Below are 22,240 nucleotides of genomic sequence, written 5' to 3' on the forward strand. Positions count from 1 at the left end.
AAGTACCGATGGGAGGTGGTTAGTAAGAAACTGAGGGAAGTGGGATGTACGCAGTGACAAAGGGGATGGGGAGGTTGGGAAAGTCCGAGGGGAGAAGCAGGTAACGAGAGACTGAGGGGATAGGGAAGTAGGGAGAGACTGAGGAGAGAGGAAGGTTGGAGGAAGCCGAGGGGTGAAGAAATGAGGGAGGCGAGGGTGAAATTGTGGTGTCCAAGGGGAGGTGGAGATATAGAGAGGGAGACCAAGGGAGGAGGGTGGCAGAGTGATCTCAGCTATATGGAGTAAGGAGGGGAGAGAGGGGTAGGGAGAGACCGAGGGGTGAGGACAAGATCGAGGTGTGAGGAAGGTAGGGAGAGACTGAAGGGAGAGGGAATTTGTGAAAGTCAGAGGGGAGATGGTAGAGAGAGACTGCGGAGGGAGATGGAGAATTGAATTGACTTTATTTCTTACATCCTTCATGTACATGAGTAAAAATCTTTATGTTACGTCTCTATCTGAAGGGGCAATGTGCAATATAAAGTCATTTGTAATAAATAGAATGTACACCAGGACAGTCAATATAATATAGAAATACAGTTGTATCAATGTGAATTAATCAGTCTGATGGCCTGGTGGAAGAAGTTGTCCCGGAGCCTGTTGGTCCTGGCTTTTATACTGCGGTACCATTTCCCGGATGGTAGCAGCTGGAACAGTTTGTGGTTGGGGTGACTCGGGTCCCCAATGATCCTTCAGGCCCTTTTTACACACCTGTCACTGTAAATGTGAGTAATTTACATGGGAGTAATTTAGTTGGGAAATGGTCTGTCTGGGATATGGTCCTCACACTGGCACGTGGGAGTAATTTAGTTGGGAAATGGTCTGTCTGGGATATGGTCTTCACGCCGGCACATGGGAGTAATTTAGTTGGGAAATGGTCTGTCTGGGATACGGTCCTCACGCCGGCACATGGGAGTAATTTAGTTGGGAAATGGTCTGTCTGGGATATGATCCTCACGCCGGCACATGGGAGTAATTTAGTTGGGAAATGGTCTGTCTGGGATATGGTCCTCACGCCGGCACATGGGAGTAATTTAGTTGGGAAATGGTCTGTCTGGGATATGGTCCTCACGCCGGCACATGGGAGTAATTTAGTTGGGAAATGGTCTGTCTGGGATACGGTCCTCACTCCGGCACGTGGGAGTAATTTAGTTGGGAAATGGCCTGTCTGGGATATGGTCCTCACGCCGGCACGTGGGAGTAATTTAGTTGGGAAATGGCCTGTCTGGGATATGGTCCTCACTCCGGCACATGGGAGTAATTTAGTTGGGAAATGGTCTGTCTGGGATACGGTCCTCACGCCGGCACATGGGAGTAATTTAGTTGGGAAATGGTCTGTCTGGGATATGGTCCTCACACCGGCACATGGGAGTAATTTAGTTGGGAAATGGTCTGTCTAGGATATGGTTCTCACGTCGGCACGTGGGAGTAATTTAGTTGGGAAATGGTCTGTCTGGGATATGGTCCTCACACCGGCACGTGGGAGTAACTTAGTTGGAAAATGGTCTGTCTGGGATATGGTCCTCACGCCGGCACGTGGGAGTAATTTAGTTGGGAAATGGCCTGTCTGGGATATGGTCCTCACTCCGGCACATGGGAGTAATTTAGTTGGGAAATGGTCTGTCTGGGATATGTCCTCACGCCGGCACATGGGAGTAATTTAGTTGGGAAATGGTCTGGCTGGGATATGGTCCTCACGCCGGCACATGGGAGTAATTTAGTTGGGAAATGGTCTGTCTGGGATATGTCCTCACGCCGGCACATGGGAGTAATTTAGTTGGGAAATGGTCTGTCTGGGATATGTCCTCACGCCGGCACATGGGAGTAATTTAGTTGGGAAATGGTCTGTCTGGGATATGTCCTCACGCCGGCACATGGGAGTAATTTAGTTGGGAAATGGTCTGTCTGGGATATGGTCCTCACGCCGGCACATGGGAGTAATTTAGTTGGGAAATGGTCTGTCTGGGATATGGTCCTCACGCCGGCACGTGGGAGTAATTTAGTTGGGAAATGGCCTGTCTGGGATATGGTCCTCACTCCGGCACATGGGAGTAATTTAGTTGGGAAATGGTCTGTCTGGGATATGTCCTCACGCCGGCACATGGGAGTAATTTAGTTGGGAAATGGTCTGTCTGGGATATGTCCTCACGCCGGCACGTGGGAGTAATTTAGTTGGGAAATGGCCTGTCTGGGATATGGTCCTCACTCCGGCACATGGGAGTAATTTAGTTGGGAAATGGTCTGTCTGGGATATGTCTTCACGCCGGCACATGGGAGTAATTTAGTTGGGAAATGTTCTGTCTGGGATACGGTCCTCACGCCGGCACATGGGAGTAATTTAGTTGGGAAATGGTCTGTCTGGGATATGGTCCTCACGCCGGCACATGGGAGTAATTTAGTTGGGAAATGGTCTGTCTGGGATACGGTCCTCACTCCGGCACGTGGGAGTAATTAGTTGGGAAATGGCCTGTCTGGGATATGGTCCTCACGCCGGCACGTGGGAGTAATTTAGTTGGGAAATGGTCTGTCTGGGATATGGTCCTCACGCCGGCACGTGGGAGTAATTTAGTTGGGAAATGGTCTGTCTGGGATATGGTCCTCACGCCGGCACATGGGAGTAATTTAGTTGGGAAATGGTCTGTCTGGGATACGGTCCTCACTCCGGCACGTGGGAGTAATTAGTTGGGAAATGGCCTGTCTGGGATATGGTCCTCACGCCGGCACGTGGGAGTAATTTTGTTGGGAAATAGTCTGTCTGGGATATGGTCCTCACGCCGGCACGTGGGAGTAATTTAGTTGGGAAATGGTCTGTCTGGGATATGGTCCTCACGCCGGCACATGGGAGTAATTTAGTTGGGAAATGGTCTGTCTGGGATACGGTCCTCACGCCGGCACGTGGGAGTAATTTAGTTGGGAAATGGTCTGTCTGGGATATGGTCCTCACGCTGGCACATGGGAGTAATTTAGTTGGGAAATTGTCTGTCTGGGATACGGTCCTCACGCCGGCACATGGGTGTAATTTAGTTGGGAAATTGTCTGTCTGGGATATGGTCCTCACGCCGGCACATGGGAGTAATTTAGTTGGGAAATGGTCTGTCTGGGATACTGTCCTCACGCCGGCACATGGGAGTAATTTAGTTGGGAAATGGTCTGTCTGGGATACGGTCCTCACTCGGGCACATGGGAGTAATTTAGTTGGGAAATGGTCTGTCTGGGATACGGTCCTCACGCCGGCACATGGGAGTAATTTAGTTGGGAAATGGTCTGTCTGGGATAGGGTCCTCACGCCGGCACATGGGAGTAATTTAGTTGGGAAATGGTCTGTCTGGGATAGGGTCCTCACGCCGGCACATGGGAGTAATTTAGTTGGGAAATGGTCTGTCTGGGATATGGTCCTCACGCCGGCACACGGGAGTAATTTAGTTGGGAAATGGTCTGTCTGGGATATGGTCCTCACGCCGGCACATGGGAGTAATTTAGTTGGGAAATGGTCTGTCTGGGATATGGTCCTCACGCCGGCACGTGGGAGTAATTTAGTTGGGAAATGGTCTGTCTGGGATACGGTCCTCACGCCGGCACGTGGGAGTAATTTAGTTGGGAAATGGTCTGTCTGGGATATGGTCCTCACGCCGGCACATGGGAGTAATTTGGTTGGGAAATGGTCTGTCTGGGATATGGTCCTCACGCCGGCACATGGGAGTAATTTAGTTGGGAAATGGTCTGTCTGGGATACGGTCCTCACGCCGGCACATGGGAGTAATTTAGTTCGGAAATGGTCTGTCTGGGATACGGTCCTCACTCCGGCACGTGGGAGTAATTAGTTGGGAAATGGCCTGTCTGGGATATGGTCCTCACGCCGGCACGTGGGAGTAATTTTGTTGGGAAATGGTCTGTCTGGGATATGGTCCTCACGCCGGCACGTGGGAGTAATTTAGTTGGGAAATGGTCTGTCTGGGATATGGTCCTCACGCCGGCACATGGGAGTAATTTAGTTGGGAAATGGTCTGTCTGGGATACGGTCCTCACTCCGGCACGTGGGAGTAATTTAGTTGGGAAATGGCCTGTCTGGGATATGGTCCTCACGCCGGCACGTGGGAGTAATTTAGTTGGGAAATGGCCTGTCTGGGATATGGTCCTCACTCCGGCACATGGGAGTAATTTAGTTGGGAAATGGTCTGTCTGGGATACGGTCCTCACGCCGGCACATGGGAGTAATTTAGTTGGGAAATGGTCTGTCTGGGATATGGTCCTCACACCGGCACATGGGAGTAATTTAGTTGGGAAATGGTCTGTCTAGGATATGGTTCTCACGTCGGCACGTGGGAGTAATTTAGTTGGGAAATGGTCTGTCTGGGATATGGTCCTCACACCGGCACGTGGGAGTAACTTAGTTGGAAAATGGTCTGTCTGGGATATGGTCCTCACGCCGGCACGTGGGAGTAATTTAGTTGGGAAATGGCCTGTCTGGGATATGGTCCTCACTCCGGCACATGGGAGTAATTTAGTTGGGAAATGGTCTGTCTGGGATATGTCCTCACGCCGGCACATGGGAGAAATTTAGTTGGGAAATGGTCTGGCTGGGATATGGTCCTCACGCCGGCACATGGGAGTAATTTAGTTGGGAAATGGTCTGTCTGGGATATGTCCTCACGCCGGCACATGGGAGTAATTTAGTTGGGAAATGGTCTGTCTGGGATATGTCCTCACGCCGGCACATGGGAGTAATTTAGTTGGGAAATGGTCTGTCTGGGATATGGTCCTCACGCTGGCACATGGGAGTAATTTAGTTGGGAAATTGTCTGTCTGGGATACGGTCCTCACGCCGGCACATGGGTGTAATTTAGTTGGGAAATTGTCTGTCTGGGATATGGTCCTCACGCCGGCACATGGGAGTAATTTAGTTGGGAAATGGTCTGTCTGGGATACTGTCCTCACGCCGGCACATGGGAGTAATTTAGTTGGGAAATGGTCTGTCTGGGATACGGTCCTCACTCGGGCACATGGGAGTAATTTAGTTGGGAAATGGTCTGTCTGGGATACGGTCCTCACGCCGGCACATGGGAGTAATTTAGTTGGGAAATGGTCTGTCTGGGATAGGGTCCTCACGCCGGCACATGGGAGTAATTTAGTTGGGAAATGGTCTGTCTGGGATAGGGTCCTCACGCCGGCACATGGGAGTAATTTAGTTGGGAAATGGTCTGTCTGGGATATGGTCCTCACGCCGGCACACGGGAGTAATTTAGTTGGGAAATGGTCTGTCTGGGATATGGTCCTCACGCCGGCACATGGGAGTAATTTAGTTGGGAAATGGTCTGTCTGGGATATGGTCCTCACGCCGGCACGTGGGAGTAATTTAGTTGGGAAATGGTCTGTCTGGGATACGGTCCTCACGCCGGCACGTGGGAGTAATTTAGTTGGGAAATGGTCTGTCTGGGATATGGTCCTCACGCCGGCACATGGGAGTAATTTGGTTGGGAAATGGTCTGTCTGGGATATGGTCCTCACGCCGGCACATGGGAGTAATTTAGTTGGGAAATGGTCTGTCTGGGATACGGTCCTCACGCCGGCACATGGGAGTAATTTAGTTGGGAAATGGTCTGTCTGGGATACGGTCCTCACTCCGGCACGTGGGAGTAATTAGTTGGGAAATGGCCTGTCTGGGATATGGTCCTCACGCCGGCACGTGGGAGTAATTTTGTTGGGAAATGGTCTGTCTGGGATATGGTCCTCACGCCGGCACGTGGGAGTAATTTAGTTGGGAAATGGTCTGTCTGGGATATGGTCCTCACGCCGGCACATGGGAGTAATTTAGTTGGGAAATGGTCTGTCTGGGATACGGTCCTCACTCCGGCACGTGGGAGTAATTTAGTTGGGAAATGGCCTGTCTGGGATATGGTCCTCACGCCGGCACGTGGGAGTAATTTAGTTGGGAAATGGCCTGTCTGGGATATGGTCCTCACTCCGGCACATGGGAGTAATTTAGTTGGGAAATGGTCTGTCTGGGATACGGTCCTCACGCCGGCACATGGGAGTAATTTAGTTGGGAAATGGTCTGTCTGGGATATGGTCCTCACACCGGCACATGGGAGTAATTTAGGTGGGAAATGGTCTGTCTAGGATATGGTTCTCACGTCGGCACGTGGGAGTAATTTAGTTGGGAAATGGTCTGTCTGGGATATGGTCCTCACACCGGCACGTGGGAGTAACTTAGTTGGAAAATGGTCTGTCTGGGATATGGTCCTCACGCCGGCACGTGGGAGTAATTTAGTTGGGAAATGGCCTGTCTGGGATATGGTCCTCACTCCGGCACATGGGAGTAATTTAGTTGGGAAATGGTCTGTCTGGGATATGTCCTCACGCCGGCACATGGGAGTAATTTAGTTGGGAAATGGTCTGGCTGGGATATGGTCCTCACGCCGGCACATGGGAGTAATTTAGTTGGGAAATGGTCTGTCTGGGATATGTCCTCACGCCGGCACATGGGAGTAATTTAGTTGGGAAATGGTCTGTCTGGGATATGTCCTCACGCCGGCACATGGGAGTAATTTAGTTGGGAAATGGTCTGTCTGGGATATGTCCTCACGCCGGCACATGGGAGTAATTTAGTTGGGAAATGGTCTGTCTGGGATATGGTCCTCACGCCGGCACATGGGAGTAATTTAGTTGGGAAATGGTCTGTCTGGGATATGGTCCTCACGCCGGCACGTGGGAGTAATTTAGTTGGGAAATGGCCTGTCTGGGATATGGTCCTCACTCCGGCACATGGGAGTAATTTAGTTGGGAAATGGTCTGTCTGGGATATGTCCTCACGCCGGCACATGGGAGTAATTTAGTTGGGAAATGGTCTGTCTGGGATATGTCCTCACGCCGGCACGTGGGAGTAATTTAGTTGGGAAATGGCCTGTCTGGGATATGGTCCTCACTCCGGCACATGGGAGTAATTTAGGTGGGAAATGGTCTGTCTGGGATATGTCTTCACGCCGGCACATGGGAGTAATTTAGTTGGGAAATGTTCTGTCTGGGATACGGTCCTCACGCCGGCACATGGGAGTAATTTAGTTGGGAAATGGTCTGTCTGGGATATGGTCCTCACGCCGGCACATGGGAGTAATTTAGTTGGGAAATGGTCTGTCTGGGATACGGTCCTCACTCCGGCACGTGGGAGTAATTAGTTGGGAAATGGCCTGTCTGGGATATGGTCCTCACGCCGGCACGTGGGAGTAATTTAGTTGGGAAATGGTCTGTCTGGGATATGGTCCTCACGCCGGCACGTGGGAGTAATTTAGTTGGGAAATGGTCTGTCTGGGATATGGTCCTCACGCCGGCACATGGGAGTAATTTAGTTGGGAAATGGTCTGTCTGGGATACGGTCCTCACTCCGGCACGTGGGAGTAATTAGTTGGGAAATGGCCTGTCTGGGATATGGTCCTCACGCCGGCACGTGGGAGTAATTTTGTTGGGAAATGGTCTGTCTGGGATATGGTCCTCACGCCGGCACGTGGGAGTAATTTAGTTGGGAAATGGTCTGTCTGGGATATGGTCCTCACGCCGGCACATGGGAGTAATTTAGTTGGGAAATGGTCTGTCTGGGATACGGTCCTCACGCCGGCACGTGGGAGTAATTTAGTTGGGAAATGGTCTGTCTGGGATATGGTCCTCACGCTGGCACATGGGAGTAATTTAGTTGGGAAATGGTCTGTCTGGGATATGGTCCTCACGCCGGCACGTGGGAGTAATTTAGTTGGGAAATTGTCTGTCTGGGATACGGTCCTCACGCCGGCACATGGGTGTAATTTAGTTGGGAAATGGTCTGTCTGGGATATGGTCCTCACGCTGGCACATGGGAGTAATTTAGTTGGGAAATTGTCTGTCTGGGATACGGTCCTCACGCCGGCACATGGGTGTAATTTAGTTGGGAAATTGTCTGTCTGGGATATGGTCCTCACGCCGGCACATGGGAGTAATTTAGTTGGGAAATGGTCTGTCTGGGATACTGTCCTCACGCCGGCACATGGGAGTAATTTAGTTGGGAAATGGTCTGTCTGGGATACGGTCCTCACTCGGGCACATGGGAGTAATTTAGTTGGGAAATGGTCTGTCTGGGATACGGTCCTCACGCCGGCACATGGGAGTAATTTAGTTGGGAAATGGTCTGTCTGGGATAGGGTCCTCACGCCGGCACATGGGAGTAATTTAGTTGGGAAATGGTCTGTCTGGGATATGGTCCTCACGCCGGCACACGGGAGTAATTTAGTTGGGAAATGGTCTGTCTGGGATATGGTCCTCACGCCGGCACATGGGAGTAATTTAGTTGGGAAATGGTCTGTCTGGGATATGGTCCTCACGCCGGCACGTGGGAGTAATTTAGTTGGGAAATGGTCTGTCTGGGATACGGTCCTCACGCCGGCACGTGGGAGTAATTTAGTTGGGAAATGGTCTGTCTGGGATATGGTCCTCACGCCGGCACATGGGAGTAATTTAGTTGGGAAATGGTCTGTCTGGGATATGGTCCTCACGCCGGCACGTGGGAGTAATTTAGTTGGGAAATGGTCTGTCTGGGATACGGTCCTCACGCCGGGTCATGGGAGTAATTTAGTTGGGAAATGGTCTGTCTGGGATACGGTCCTCACGCCGGCACATGGGAGTAATTTAGTTGGGAAATGGTCTGTCTGGGATACGGTCCTCACGCCGGCACATGGGAGTAATTTAGTTGGGAAATTGTCTGTCTGGGATATGGTCCTCACTCCGGCACATGGGAGTAATTTAGTTGGGAAATGGTCTGTCTGGGATATGGTCCTCACTCCGGCACATGGGAGTAATTTAGTTGGGAAATGGTCTGTCTGGGATACGGTCCTCACGCCGGCACATGGGAGTAATTTAGTTGGGAAATGGTCTGTCTGGGATACTGTCCTCACGCCGGCACATTGGAGTAATTTAGTTGGGAAATTGTCTGTCTGGGATACGGTCCTCACGCCGGCACATGGGTGTAATTTAGTTGGGAAATTGTCTGTCTGGGATACGGTCCTCACGCCGGCACATGGGAGTAATTTATTTGGGAAAAGTTCTGTCTGGGATACGGTCCTCACTCCGGCACATGGGAGTAATTTAGTTGGGAAATGGTCTGTCTGGGATACGGTCTTCACGCCGGCACATGGGAGTAATTTAGTTGGGAAATGGTCTGTCTGGGATACGGTCCTCACGCCGGCACATGGGAGTAATTTAGTTGGGAAATGGTCTGTCTGGGATATGGTCCTCACGCCGGCACATGGGAGTAATTTAGTTGGGAAATGGTCTGTCTGGGATACGGTCCTCACGCTGACACATGGGAGTAATTTAGTTGGGAAATGGTCTGTCTGGGATATGGTCCTCACGCCGGCACGTGGGAGTAATTTAGTTGGGAAATGGTCTGTCTGGGATATGGTCCTCACTCCGGCACATGGGAGTAATTTAGTTGGGAAATGGTCTGTCTGGGATATGGTCCTCACGCCGGCACATGGGAGTAATTTAGTTGGGAAATGGTCTGTCTGGGATATGGTCCTCACGCCGGCACATGGGAGTAATTTAGTTGGGAAATGGTCTGTCTGGGATATGGTCCTCACGCCGGCACATGGGAGTAATTTAGTTGGGAAATGGTCTGTCTGGGATATGGTCCTCACACCGGCACATGGGAGTAATTTAGTTGGGAAATGGTCTGTCTGGGATACGGTCCTCACGCTGGGACATGGGAGTAATTTAGTTGGGAAATGGTCTGTCTGGGATATGGTCCTCACGCCGGCACATGGGAGTAATTTAGTTGGGAAATGGTCTGTCTGGGATACGGTCCTCACGCCGGCACATGGGAGTAATTTAGTTGGGAAATGGTCTGTCTGGAATATGGTCCTCACTCCGGCACATGGGAGTAATTTAGTTGGGAAATGTTCTGTCTGGGATACGGTCCTCACGTCGGCACATGGGAGTAATTTAGTTGGGAAATGGTCTGTCTGGGATATGGTCCTCACGCCGGCACGTGGGAGTAATTTAGTTGGGAAATGGTCTGTCTGGGATACGGTCCTCACGCCGGCACATGGGAGTAATTTAGTTGGGAAATGGTCTGTCTGGGATATGGTCCTCACGCCGGCACATGGGAGTAATTTAGTTGGGAAATGGTCTGTCTGGGATACGGTCCTCACTCCGGCACGTGGGAGTAATTAGTTGGGAAATGGTCTGTCTGGGATATGGTCCTCACGCCGGCACGTGGCAGTAATTTAGTTGGGAAATTGTCTGTCTGGGATATGGTCCTCACGCCGGCACGTGGGAGTAATTAGTTGTGAAATGGTCTGTCTGGGATATGGTCCTCACGCCGGCACGTGGCAGTAATTTAGTTGGGAAATGGTCTGTCTGGGATATGGTCCTCACGCCGGCACGTGGGAGTAATTTAGTGGGTGAAGTAAGAAGCTGGGAGGTGATAGGTGGAGACTGGCGAGGGGGAAGTTAAGTGAGTGGGAGGGTGAAGTGAGAAGCTGGGAGGTGACAGGTGGAGCCAGGTGAGGGGGAGGTAAGTGAGTGGGAGGGTGAAGTGAGAAGCTGGGAGGTGATAGGTGGAGCCAGGCGAGGGGGAGGTAAGTGAGTGGGAGGGTGAAGTGAGAAGCTGGGAGGTGATAGGTGGAGACAGGCGAGGGGGAAGGTGAGTGAGTGCGAGGGTGAAGTGAGAAGCTGGGAGGTGATAGGTGGAGCCAGGCGAGGGGGAGGTAAGTGAGTGGGAGGGTGAAGTGAGAAGCTGGGAGGTGATAGGTGGAGCCAGGCGAGGGGGAGGTAAGTGAGTGGGAGGGTGAAGTGAGAAGCTGGGAGGTGATAGGTGGAGACAGGCGAGGGGGAGGTAAGTGAGTGGGAGGGTGAAGTGAGAAGCTGGGAGGTGATAGGTGGAGACAGGCGAGGGGGAAGGTAAGTGTGTGGGAGGGTGAAGTGAGAAGCTGGGAGGTGATAGGTGGAGCCAGGCGAGGGGGAAGGGAAGTGAGTGGGAGGGTGAAGTGAGAAGCTGGGAGGTGATAGGTGGAGCCAGGCGAGGGGGAAGGGAAGTGAGTGGGAGGGTGAAGTGAGAAGCTGGGAGGTGATAGGTGGAGCCAGGCGAGGGGGAAGGTAAGTGAGTGGGAGGGTGAAGTGAGAAGCTGGGAGGTGATAGGTGGAGCCAGGCGAGGGGGAAGGTAAGTGAGCGGGAGGGTGAAGTGAGAAGCTGGGAGGTTATAGGTGGAGCCAGGCGCGGGGGAAGGGAAGTGAGTGGGAGGGTGAAGTGAGAAGCTGGGAGGTGATAGGTGGAGTCAGGCGAGGGGGAGTGTAAGTGAGTGGGAGGGTGAAGTGAGAAGCAGGGAGGTGATAGGTGGAGCCAGGCGAGGGGGAGGAAAGTGAGTGGGAGGGTGAAGTGAGAAGCTGGGAGGTGATAGGTGGAGCCAGGCGAGGGGGAAGTGAAGTGAGTGGGAGGGTGAAGTGAGAAGCTGGGAGGTGATAGGTGGTGCCAGGCGAGGGGGAAGGGAAGTGAGTGGGAGGGTGAAGTGAGAAGCTGGGAGGTGATAGGTGGAGCCAGGCGAGGGGGAAGGTAAGTGAGTGGGAGGGTGAAGTGAGAAGCTGGGAGGTGATAGGTGGAGCCAGGCGAGGGGGAGGTAAGTGAGTGGGAGGGTGAAGTGAGAAGCTGGGAGGTGATAGGTGGAGCCAGGCGAGGGGGAAGGGAAGTGAGTGGGAGGGTGAAGTGAGAAGCTGGGAGGTGATAGGTGGAGCCAGGCGAGGGGGAACGTAAGTGAGTGGGAGGGTGAAGTGAGAAGCTGGGAGGTGATAGGTGGAGCCAGGCGAGGGGGAAGGTAAGTGAGCGGGAGGGTGAAGTGAGAAGCTGGGAGGTGATAGGTGGAGCCAGGCGCGGGGGAAGGGAAGTGAGTGGGAGGGTGAAGTGAGAAGCTGGGAGGTGATAGGTGGAGCCTGGCGAGGGGGAGGTTAAGTGAGTGGGAGGATGAAGTGAGAAGCTGGGAGGTGATAGGTGGAGCCAGGCGAGGGGGAGGGGAGTGAGTGGGAGGATGAAGTGAGAAGCTGGGAGGTGATAGGTGGAGCCAGGGGAGGGGGAGGGGAGTGAGTGGGAGGATGAAGTGAGAAGCTGGGAGGTGATAGGTGGAGCCAGGCGAGGGGGAGGGTAAGTGAGTGGGAGGGTGAAGTGAGAAGCTGGGAGGTGATAGGTGGAGCCAGGCGAGGGGGAAGGTAAGTGAGTGGGAGGGTGAAGTGAGAAGCTGGGAGGTGATAGGTGGAGCCAGGCGAGGGGGAGGGTAAGTGTGTGGGAGGGTGAAGTGAGAAGCTGGGAGGTGATAGGTGGAGCCAGGCGAGGGGGAGGGTAAGTGAGTGGGAGGGTGAACTGAGAAGCTGGGAGGTGATAGGTGGAGCCAGGCGAGGGGGAGGGTAAGTGAGTGGGAGGGTGAACTGAGAAGCTGGGAGGTGATAGGTGGAGCCAGGCGAGGGGGAAGGTAAGTGAGTGGGAGGGTGAAGTGAGAAGCTGGGAGGTGATAGGTGGAACCAGGTGAGGGGGAGGGGAAGTGAGCGGGAGGGTGAAGTGAGAAGCTGGGAGGTGATAGGTGGAGCCAGGCGAGGGGGAGGGTAAGTGAGTGGGAGAGTGAAGTGAGAAGCTGTGAGGTGATAGGTGGAGCCAGGCGAGGGGGAGGGTAAGTGAGTGGGAGGGTGAAGTGAGAAGCTGGGAGGTGATAGGTGGAGTCAGGCGAGGGGGAAGGTAAGTGAGTGGGAGGGTGAAGTGAGAAGCTGGGAGGTGATAGGTGGAGCCAGGTGAGGGGGAAGGTAAGTGAGTGGGAGGGTGAAGTGAGAAGCTGGGAGGTGATAGGTGGAGACAGGCGAGGGGAAAGGTAAGTGAGTGGGAGGGTGAAGTGAGAAGCTGGGAGGTGATAGGTGGAGCCAGGTGAGGGGGAGGGTAAGTGAGTGGGAGGGTGAAGTGAGAAGCTGGGAAGTGATAGGTGGAGCCAGGCGAGGGGGAAGGTAAGTGAGTGGGAGGGTGAAGTGAGAAGCTGGGAGGTGATAGGTGGAGCCAGGCGAGGGGGAGGGTAAGTGAGTGGGAGGGTGAAGTGAGAAGCTGGGAGGTGATAGGTGGGGTCAGGCGAGGGGGGAGGTAAGTGAGTGGGAGAGTGAAGTGAGAAGCTGAGAGGTGATAGGTGGAGCCAGGCGAGGGGGGAGGTAAGTGAGTGGGAGAGTGAAGTGAGAAGCTGGGAGGTGATAGGTGGAGCCAGGTGAGGGAGAGGGTAAGTGAGTGGGGGGGGTGAAGTGAGAAGCTGGGAGGTGATAGGTGGGGTCAGGTGAGGAGGGAGGTAAGTGAGTGGGAGGGTGAAGTGAGAAGCTGGGAGGTGATAGGTGGAGCCAGGCGAGGGGGAAGGTAAGTGAGTGGGAGGGTGAAGTGAGAAGCTGGGAGGTGATAGGTGGAGCCAGGTGAGGGGGAGGGTGAGTGAGTGGGAGGGTGAAGTGAGAAGCTGGGAGGTGATAGGTGGAGCCAGGCGAGGGGGAGGGTAAGTGAGTGGGAGGGTGAAGTGAGAAGCTGGGAGGTGATAGGTGGAGCCAGGTGAGGGGGAGGGTAAGTGAGTGGGAGGGTGAAGTGAGAAGCTGGGAGGTGATAGGTGGAGCCAGGCGAGGCGGAAGGTAAGTGAGTGGGAGGGTGAAGTGAGAAGCTGGGAGGTGATAGGTGGAGCCAGGCGAGGGGGAGGGTAAGTGAGTGGGAGGGTGAAGTGAGAAGCTGGGAGGTGATAGGTGGGGTCAGGCGAGGGGGGAGGTAAGTAAGTGGGAGAGTGAAGTGAGAAGCTGGGAGGTGATAGGTGGAGCCAGGGGAGGGTAAGTGAGTGGGAGGGTGAAGTGAGAAGCTGGGAGGTGATAGGTGGAGCCAGGGGAGGGTAAGTGAGTGGGAGGGTGAAGTGAGAAGCTGGGAGGTGATAGGTGGAGCCAGGTGAGGGGGAAGGTAAGTGAGTGGGAGGGTGAAGTGAGAAGCTGGGAGGTGATAGGTGGAGCCAGGCGAGGGGGGAGGGTAATTGAGTGGGAGGGTGAAGTGAGAAGCTGGGAGGTGATAGGTGGAGCCAGGTGAGGGGGAGCGTAAGTGAGTGGGAGGGTGAAATGAGAAGCTGGGAGGTGATAGGTGGTGCCAGGCGAGGGGGAAGGGTAAGTGAGTGGGAGAGTGAAGTGAGAAGCTGGGTGGTGATAGGTGGAGCCAGGCGAGGGGAGGGTAAGTGAGTGGGAGGGTGAAGTGAGAAGCTGGGAGGTGATAGGTGGAGACAGGCGAGGGGGAAGGTAAGTGAGTGGGAGGGTGAAGTGAGAAGCTGGGAGGTGATAGGTGGAGCCAGGCGAGGGGGAAGGTAAGTGAGTGGGAGGGTGAAGTGAGAAGCTGGGAGGTGATAGGTGGAGCCAGTCGAGGGGGAGGGTAAGTGAGTGGGAGGGTGAAGTGAGAAGCTGGGAGGTGATAGGTGGAGCCAGGCGAGGGGGAGGGTAAGTGAGTGGGAGGGTGAAGTGAGAAGCTGGGAGGTGATAGGTGGAGCCAGGCGAGGGGGAGGGTGAGTGAGTGGGAGGGTGAAGTGAGAAGCTGGGAGGTGATAGGTGGAGCCAGGCGAGGGGGAGGGTAAGTGAGTAGGAGGGTGAAGTGAGAAGCTGGGAGCTGATAGGTGGAGCCAGGCGAGGGGGGAGGTAAGTGAGTGGGAGGATGAAGTGAGAAGCTGGGAGATGATAGGTGGAGCCAGGCGAGGGGGAGTGTAAGTGAGTTTGAGGGTGAAGTGAGAAGCTGAGAGGTGATAGGTAGAGCCAGGCGAGGGGGAGGGTAAGTGAGTGGGAGGGTGAAGTGAGAAGCTGGGAGGTGATAGGTGGAGCCGGGCGAGGGGGGAGGTAAGTGAGTGGGAGGGTGAAGTGAGAAGCTGGGAGGTGATAGGTGGAGCCAGGCGAGGGGGAGGGTGTGAGTGGGAGGGTGAAGTGAGAAGCTGGGAGGTGATAGGTGGAGCCAGGCGAGGGGGAAGGTAAGTGAGTGGGAGGGTGAAGTGAGAAGCTGGGAGGTGATAGGTGGAGCCAGGCGAGGGGGAGGGTAAGTGAGTGGGAGGGTGAAGTGAGAAGCTGGGAGGTGATAGGTGGAAAAGGTAAAGGGTTGAAGAGACCCGAAATGTTGACTCTTTATTTCTCTCCATAGATGCTGCCTGACCTGCTGAGCTCCCCAGTATCTTGTGTGTTCTATACACAGCCCAGTGCAGAATGTTTTGTCAGGGGTTTATCCCACTCCCTAATTCATGCTTTGGGTTTATTCGGCTCCTATCTACAAAACACTCAATTCCCTGGAGGACACACCATCCCAGGAAATCCCCCTGTACCCAGAGCGATCACATGCTCCATCTCTACATGATGGTAATCCCAGAAGAAGGACAGGCATTCAGCTGGGGCAGAGCCCTTGACTGCCTGGACCCACGAATGGCCATCTTGGCCAGGTCCAGGAACAATCCCACCAGTAGATTCTCTGAGTGACCCAACCCCCTCCGTACTGGGTGACCATATATCAGGAGCACAGGGCTGAAGTACAACCAAAACGTGAGCAGCAGCCCCTTCAGATACTCAAACAGGGGCTGCAACCTCTCACACTTCATATAAACATTGTACACTGACTCCTCCCGGCCTCACAAAGGACAGGTGAACCGGGTGTCTGTGAAACGGCTCAAAAATCTATTGCACGGCACAGGGGAAAAGTTCACTCAACTTCACTCGCCCTGTCATTGAAATGTTCCCACAACCTATGGACTCACTTTCAAGGACTCTTCAACTTATGATCTTGATATTTATTGCTATTTATTTATCATTATTATTTCTTTTTTTTGTATTTGCACAGTTTGTTGTCTTCTGCACTCTGGTTGAATGGCCTAACTGGTCGGTCTGTCATTGATTCTGTTGTGGTTTATTCTATATTCTATAGATTTATTGAGTATGCCCACAAGAAAATGAATTCAGGGTTGTATATGGTGACATATCTGTACTTTGATAATAAATTTACTCTGAACTTTGAAATGCACCTTATGCTAAATGTCAATCTTCTGGAATATGTTTTAAAATTTGTTCATTTATTTATGGTAATGTTACTTGATGTGTTGTTGGACTTTATATGTACTGCATTGTACTGTGTTGTGCACCTTGGTCCGGAGGAATGTTGTTTTGTTTGGCAGGATACGTGTATATTGTTGAAAGATGATAACCTTGAACTTGAGAATCCATTTAATCAGTAACAGTAGATCTTATGTGTCAAGGAACAAGAGCCACATATCTCTTCACTGTAATTGAAGTGAAGAAGAATGAAAAAGAACACAATAGATCACAGGAAAGTTACTAATCAAAGTTTGGCATGTTGAGGGCAAGATCCTTAACAGTGTTGCTGAGCAGAGAGATCTTGGGATCCAAGTTCGGAACTCCTTGAAAGTGGCTCAGAGTTCAATAAGGTGGTTAGGAAGGCTTATGGAATGCTGATGTTGTTAGTCGAGGCATTGAGGTCAAAAGTCAGGAGGTTGTGTTGCAACTTTGTATAACTCTGGTGAGGCCACGTCTGGGGTGTTGCAGACATTCTGGTCACCCCACTATAGGAAGGATGTTGAGGCTTTGGAGAGGGTGCAGAAGAGGTTACCAGGATACTGTCTGGTTTAGAGGGCATGTGCTATCATGAGAGGCAGGATAAACTTGGGTTGTTTTCTCTGGAGCATCGGACGCTGAGGGGAGATCAGATAGAGGTTTATAACATCTGAGAGGCAGAGATAGAGTGGACAGAGAGTATCTCTTTCCCAGGGTTGAAATGTCATATACCAGAGTGCAGGCATTGAAGGTGAGAGGGGGTAGGTTCAAGAGGGATGTGAGGGGTAAGTTATTTTCCCTCAGAGAGTGGTGGATGCCTGAATGTGCTGCCTGGTATGGTGGTAGGTGCAAATACATTTGAGGCTTTTAAGAGACACTTTGATAGGCACTTTGATGTGAGGGAGATGTAGGGATGTGAACATTGTGTAGGTAGGAGGGAAAAGCTCAAAGTAAAGTCAAAGTAAATTTTATGATCAGAGTACATATTTCACCACATACAACCCTGAGATTCATTTTCCTGTGGGCATTTGCAGCAAATCTATAGAATAGTAACTATAACAGAATCAATGAAAGATGAAGCAGATTGCAGAAGGCAACAAACTATGCAAATGCAAATATAAATAAATAGCAATAAATAATGAGAACATGAAATAACAAGATAAAGTCCTTAAAGTGAGATCATTGGTTGTGGGAACATCTCAAGGGATTAGTGTTTGGGGGTTTGTGATTTGTTGTTTATCTGGGTCAGCACAACATTGCGGGCCGAAGGGCCTGTTCCTGTGCTGTACTGTTCTATGTTCCATGTACTAGAACACAGAATCAGAATCAGGTTTATTATCACTGACAAATGTCATGAATTTTGTTGTTTTGCAGCAGCAGTACAGTGCAATACACAAGTTACAATAACAAATATATAGAAAATAGATATGTAGTGTAGAAAGAGAGCAAAAATAGTGAGGTAATGTTCATGGGTTCACTGTCTGTTCAGAAATCTGATGGCGGAGGGGAAGAAGCTGTTCCTGAAATGTTGAGTGTGTGTCTTCAGGCTCCTGTCCCTCCTCTCTGATGGTGGTAATAGGAAGAGGGTATGTCCTGGGTGGTGGGGTCCTGACTGATGGATACTGCCTTTGTTGATTTCTATTGCACATTTGTTGCTAGTCAGTCTTTGTATGTGTGTAGTTTTTCATTGATTCTGTTGTATTTCTTTGTTCCACTGTGAATGCCGGGAAGAAACTGAATCTCAGGGTATTATATAGTAATATGTAGCAACACACACACACAATGCTGGGGAAACTCAGCAGGTCAGGCAGCATCTATGGAAATGAATAGTTAGTTGATAATTTGGGCCAAAACCCCTCTTTAGGACTGAGAGGGTGGGAGAAGATGCCAGAATAAAGGTTGGGGGTGGGGGCAGAGTAGTTTGCTGGAAGGTGACAGGTGAAGCCAGGTGGGTGGGAAGGTCATGGGCTGGAGAAGAAAGAAACTGATAGGAGAGGAGAGTGAATACAATTGGAGAAACGGAAAGAGGAGGAGACCCAGGGGGAAGTTTAAAACAGGTGAGAAGTAAAAGATCAGAATGGGAATATAGGAAGGGAGTGTAGTAAATTTTGTTCACCGGACAGTGAAATCGATATTCATACCATCAGGTTGGAAGATACCCAGATGGAATATGAGGTGTTGCTCCTCCACCTTGAGGGTGGCCTCATCTTGGCACAAGATGTGCCTCCACCACGTCTGTTCTCAGGATGTGGTTTCCATTCCAGGGGATCAGAGATGTCCTCCTGCTTTAAAGAATGGGTTTCCCTCCCTCTACTATTGATGTTTCCCTCACCCGTATCTCCTCCATTTCCCATACATCTCCACTCACTCCATCTTCCCGAGTCCCTCGTCCTCACCTACCACCACTTCAGCCTTCACATCCAACACATTATCCTCCACAATATCCTTAATCTCCAAAGGGACCCGACTGATAAACATATCCTTTCCTCCCCCTGCCCACCACTGTCTGTAGGGATCGCTGTCTCCACGTTTCCCCTGTCCATATGACCCTCCCCACTAATCTCCCTGTGGACACTCATCCCTGCACCTGTCCATTCACCTCCTCCCCCATCTCCATTGAGGGCTCCAAACACTCCTTCCAGGTGAGGCATCACTTTACAAAATCTGCTGGGGCTGTCTATTGTTCCCAATGTGGCCTCCTCTACATTAGAGAGACACATCGGAAACTGGGGGACTGCTTCTCGATCACCTCCATACCATCTGCCATAAACGGGAGTTCCTGATGACCAAACATTTAAATTCAAATTCTCAATCCCTCTCTGATGTTGTTGATCTATAGCCTTGTCTTGTGCCAAGATGAATCCTCTTAAAGTCTAGGAGCAACACCTTATATTCCTTCTATGTAGCCTCCAACCTAATGGTATGAATATCGATTTCTCCTTCTGGCGAACAAAATTCTCCTCCCCCTTCATCTATTCCCCAGTGTGACCTTTTACTTCTTAGCACCAAACTATTACTTCCCCCGGGTCCCCTCCTCCTGCCATTTCTCCTATTGTCCACTCTCCTCTCTGATCAGATTCTGTCTTCTCCAGCCCTTGACCTTTCCCACCCACTTGGCTTCACCTATCACCTTCCAGCTAGTCTCCCTCCCCTCCCCCACCATTTAGTTCAGGATGGGGGTTGTGGTTGGCAGAGAAAGAGGATGGAGAACGTGAGCTGTACATTAACACTGAACATCGTTCTGTCCCTCAGTCACAGACTCCGCACTCGGTGATCCGTGTGTAACCCACACCGTCCTGGATCAGCCCTGGAGGAGCACGAATTGTTCCAACACTGAGTGTACCGGTGGACAATATATGGATGATGGAAATCTTGCTGTGGGATGGTACAGATTTAACAGGTAAAGTGAGGAGATAATCACTGAGAAACTGGACACAGAAGGGGAATGTAAACAGGGGAACAAGGGGTGTGTGAATGGGAAATGCAGGGAGACCGGGATCATCAGTGACTACACTGAGATGGGGAGTAAATACAGGGAGAGGGGAGATCCCACATTCTCGTGGTAGAGATGTGAAACAGAGAGGGATTTCGCAGGATTGGGGGGGGGGGGGGGTTATTGACCAGAAACAGGATACGGACAGGGTGAGTGTAATTTCCCATGTCTCTCTGAGTGAATAAACTCCCTCAGATCAGGGACTGACTCTCTGATTGTTGTTTCAGTTCCAGAGGATGGAAGATTCCCGAGAGGGTCGTTCCACGGTATCACTGCTCTGGATGGAACCCGGGCTGGCTGGACGGTAGGGTCAGGCTCAGCAACAGTGGTGCTCAGTTACTTTTGTAGAGGTTTAAATTGATGACCCTTCAGAGGACCCTAGCATTCACACAGAACCCCATCTCCCTGAGAGGTCTCCCCACAGTCACTCAGACCGCTGTACGGTCCTGTATCGTCATGGAGTCCGGTGGAGGAGTGACAACTTCCTGGAGTTGGGTTACAGAATTGATCTGCCCACTGACCCCATTCTCGATACGACCTGGAGGAGTTTCAACAACCCCAGACTCTCATTTTAGTGGTGGGAAAATCTCCAGGGAGTTAGGGGCCCTACTCCATGTTTTATTGCCAAATAGATAGATAAATAAATAAATAACGAGATTGGAACTTCTGTTAAATGTCAGGAAACAGGAATAATCCTGGAAACTACAGTGTGGAACTAGATGCCTGAGCAAGTGGTGGATGCCATTTTGATTTCAATGTTTAAGAGAAGTTTGGTCGGTACATGGATGGGAGAGATGGACGGCTGTGGTCCGGGTGCAGGTTGATGGGACAAGGCAGTTTAAATGGTTCAGCATGGACTGGATGGGCCGAAGGGCCTGTTTCTGTGCTGTACCTTTCTGTGACTCTCTGACCAGTAAGTCTCACGTCAGTGGTAGGGAAGGCAGTGGTGAGGATTCTTATGGATGGGACTTATGAGCATTGGGAAGACCGTGGGTGAATGAGGGACAGTCACAAATGACACCCTCACAAATCAAAAAACCTCTCAACCTCCACTTTACATTTATAAATGACGTGACCTCCACAGCCGTTTGTGGCAATGAATTCCACAGATTCACCACCTTCTGGCTGAAGAAATTCTCCCTTATCTCTGTTCTAAAGGGAGGTTCTTGTGTTGTAAGGCTGTGCCCTCTGGTCCCAGACTCCCCCACTATAGGAAACATCCTCTCCATGTCCACTCTATCCAGGCCTTTCAATATTCGATAGGTTTCAGTGAGATCCCACAGACGTTTGACAAGGTCCCTCATGGGAGGCTCATTCAGAAGATGAAGGTGCTGCTGTGGGGAGGGTGGGGTGGAGAGGGAGAGGGCAGCAGCTCAGTGCTGACTGAGGCCGGACCGGACCGTGGGTTGTGAACCACTGATTTACAGTGGGTCCTGATTCACATTCCCCGCTGTACTGTGGGACCGGGTACATTTTACAGTGTTTATAAATCTCATTCCAGGCTCCCATCCCAACGTGGCAGAGGGGGAGGTGACCAGGGAACTCACCTTCACTGTGGGTGAACACAGCTATTACACCCAAGAGATCCGTGTAAAGAACTGCTCCGGTTACTTTGTGTATCGGCTGAAACCGTCACCACAGCAACATTCTGTGTACTGTACAGGTAGGTCACCGTTCCCCAGTGACACAGCAGTGTGGTAGTTGTGGGGAAATTCTGGGACGTCCTGAGTCACCAACACACACCACGGGCTGAGTTTTCCAGTCGGCTGCCCTGCCCGTGGTCTGTGATCACCTTTCCCGTATCCCCCTTCACACCGGGGTCAGAATGAAACTGCCCAGTCTGACCTGTGACAGAGATCATAGAACACAGAACAGTACAGCACAGCACAGGCCCTTCGGCCCACAATGCTGTGTCAGCTGCCGGGAGAGAGTCTACCCATCCCCTGGAGTGAGGGTGGGTGAGGCTGACATGAAATGGAGGGAGCAGTGGGGAGAGTGAGGGGAGAGGGGGAGTGACGTACAAAGCAGAGCGGGAGATGGAGGGAGACCGAGGGGAGTGGAAGATAGGGAGTGACCGAGGGGAGAGGGAAGCAGGGAGAGGCCAAGGGGATGGAAAGACAGGGAGGGGCTGAGGCTATGGCGAGACAGGGAGAGTCCGAGGGTTGAGGGAGACTCTTGGCGGGGAGAGGCACTGGAGTGAGAGAGGCGGTGGAGGACCGGAAGAGAGGCAGGGGTTCACTAAGGGGAGGGGGGAGAAAGAGGTAAATGAGAGTCGGAGGTGAGAGGAAGGGAGATAGACACCAGGCTGAGAGAGCATGAGGGGGAGACTGAGGGGAGAGATTGTGAGGGAGAAAGAGACCAAGAGGTTGGACGTAAGGAGAGTATGAGGTAAGAGGGAGGGAGACACTGGGTGGAGATGGAAATAGAGTGATCAAGGGGAGAGGGAGGTGGGATAAACCGAGGAGTGTGGGAGTTAGGGTGAGATTGTGGGGAGAGGGAGGTGGGGAGATAGTAGGTAGAGACTTTGGGAAGAAGTTGAGGGAGAGAACAAGGCGAGAGGTAGGGGAGTGAGGGGAGAGGATGTGAGTGTGAGACTAAGTTGAGAGGGAGTAAGGGAGAGTTCAAGGGGAG

This window comes from Hemitrygon akajei, unplaced genomic scaffold (assembly GCF_048418815.1).
Source record: "Hemitrygon akajei unplaced genomic scaffold, sHemAka1.3 Scf000072, whole genome shotgun sequence".
Lineage (NCBI taxonomy): Eukaryota > Metazoa > Chordata > Chondrichthyes > Myliobatiformes > Dasyatidae > Hemitrygon > Hemitrygon akajei.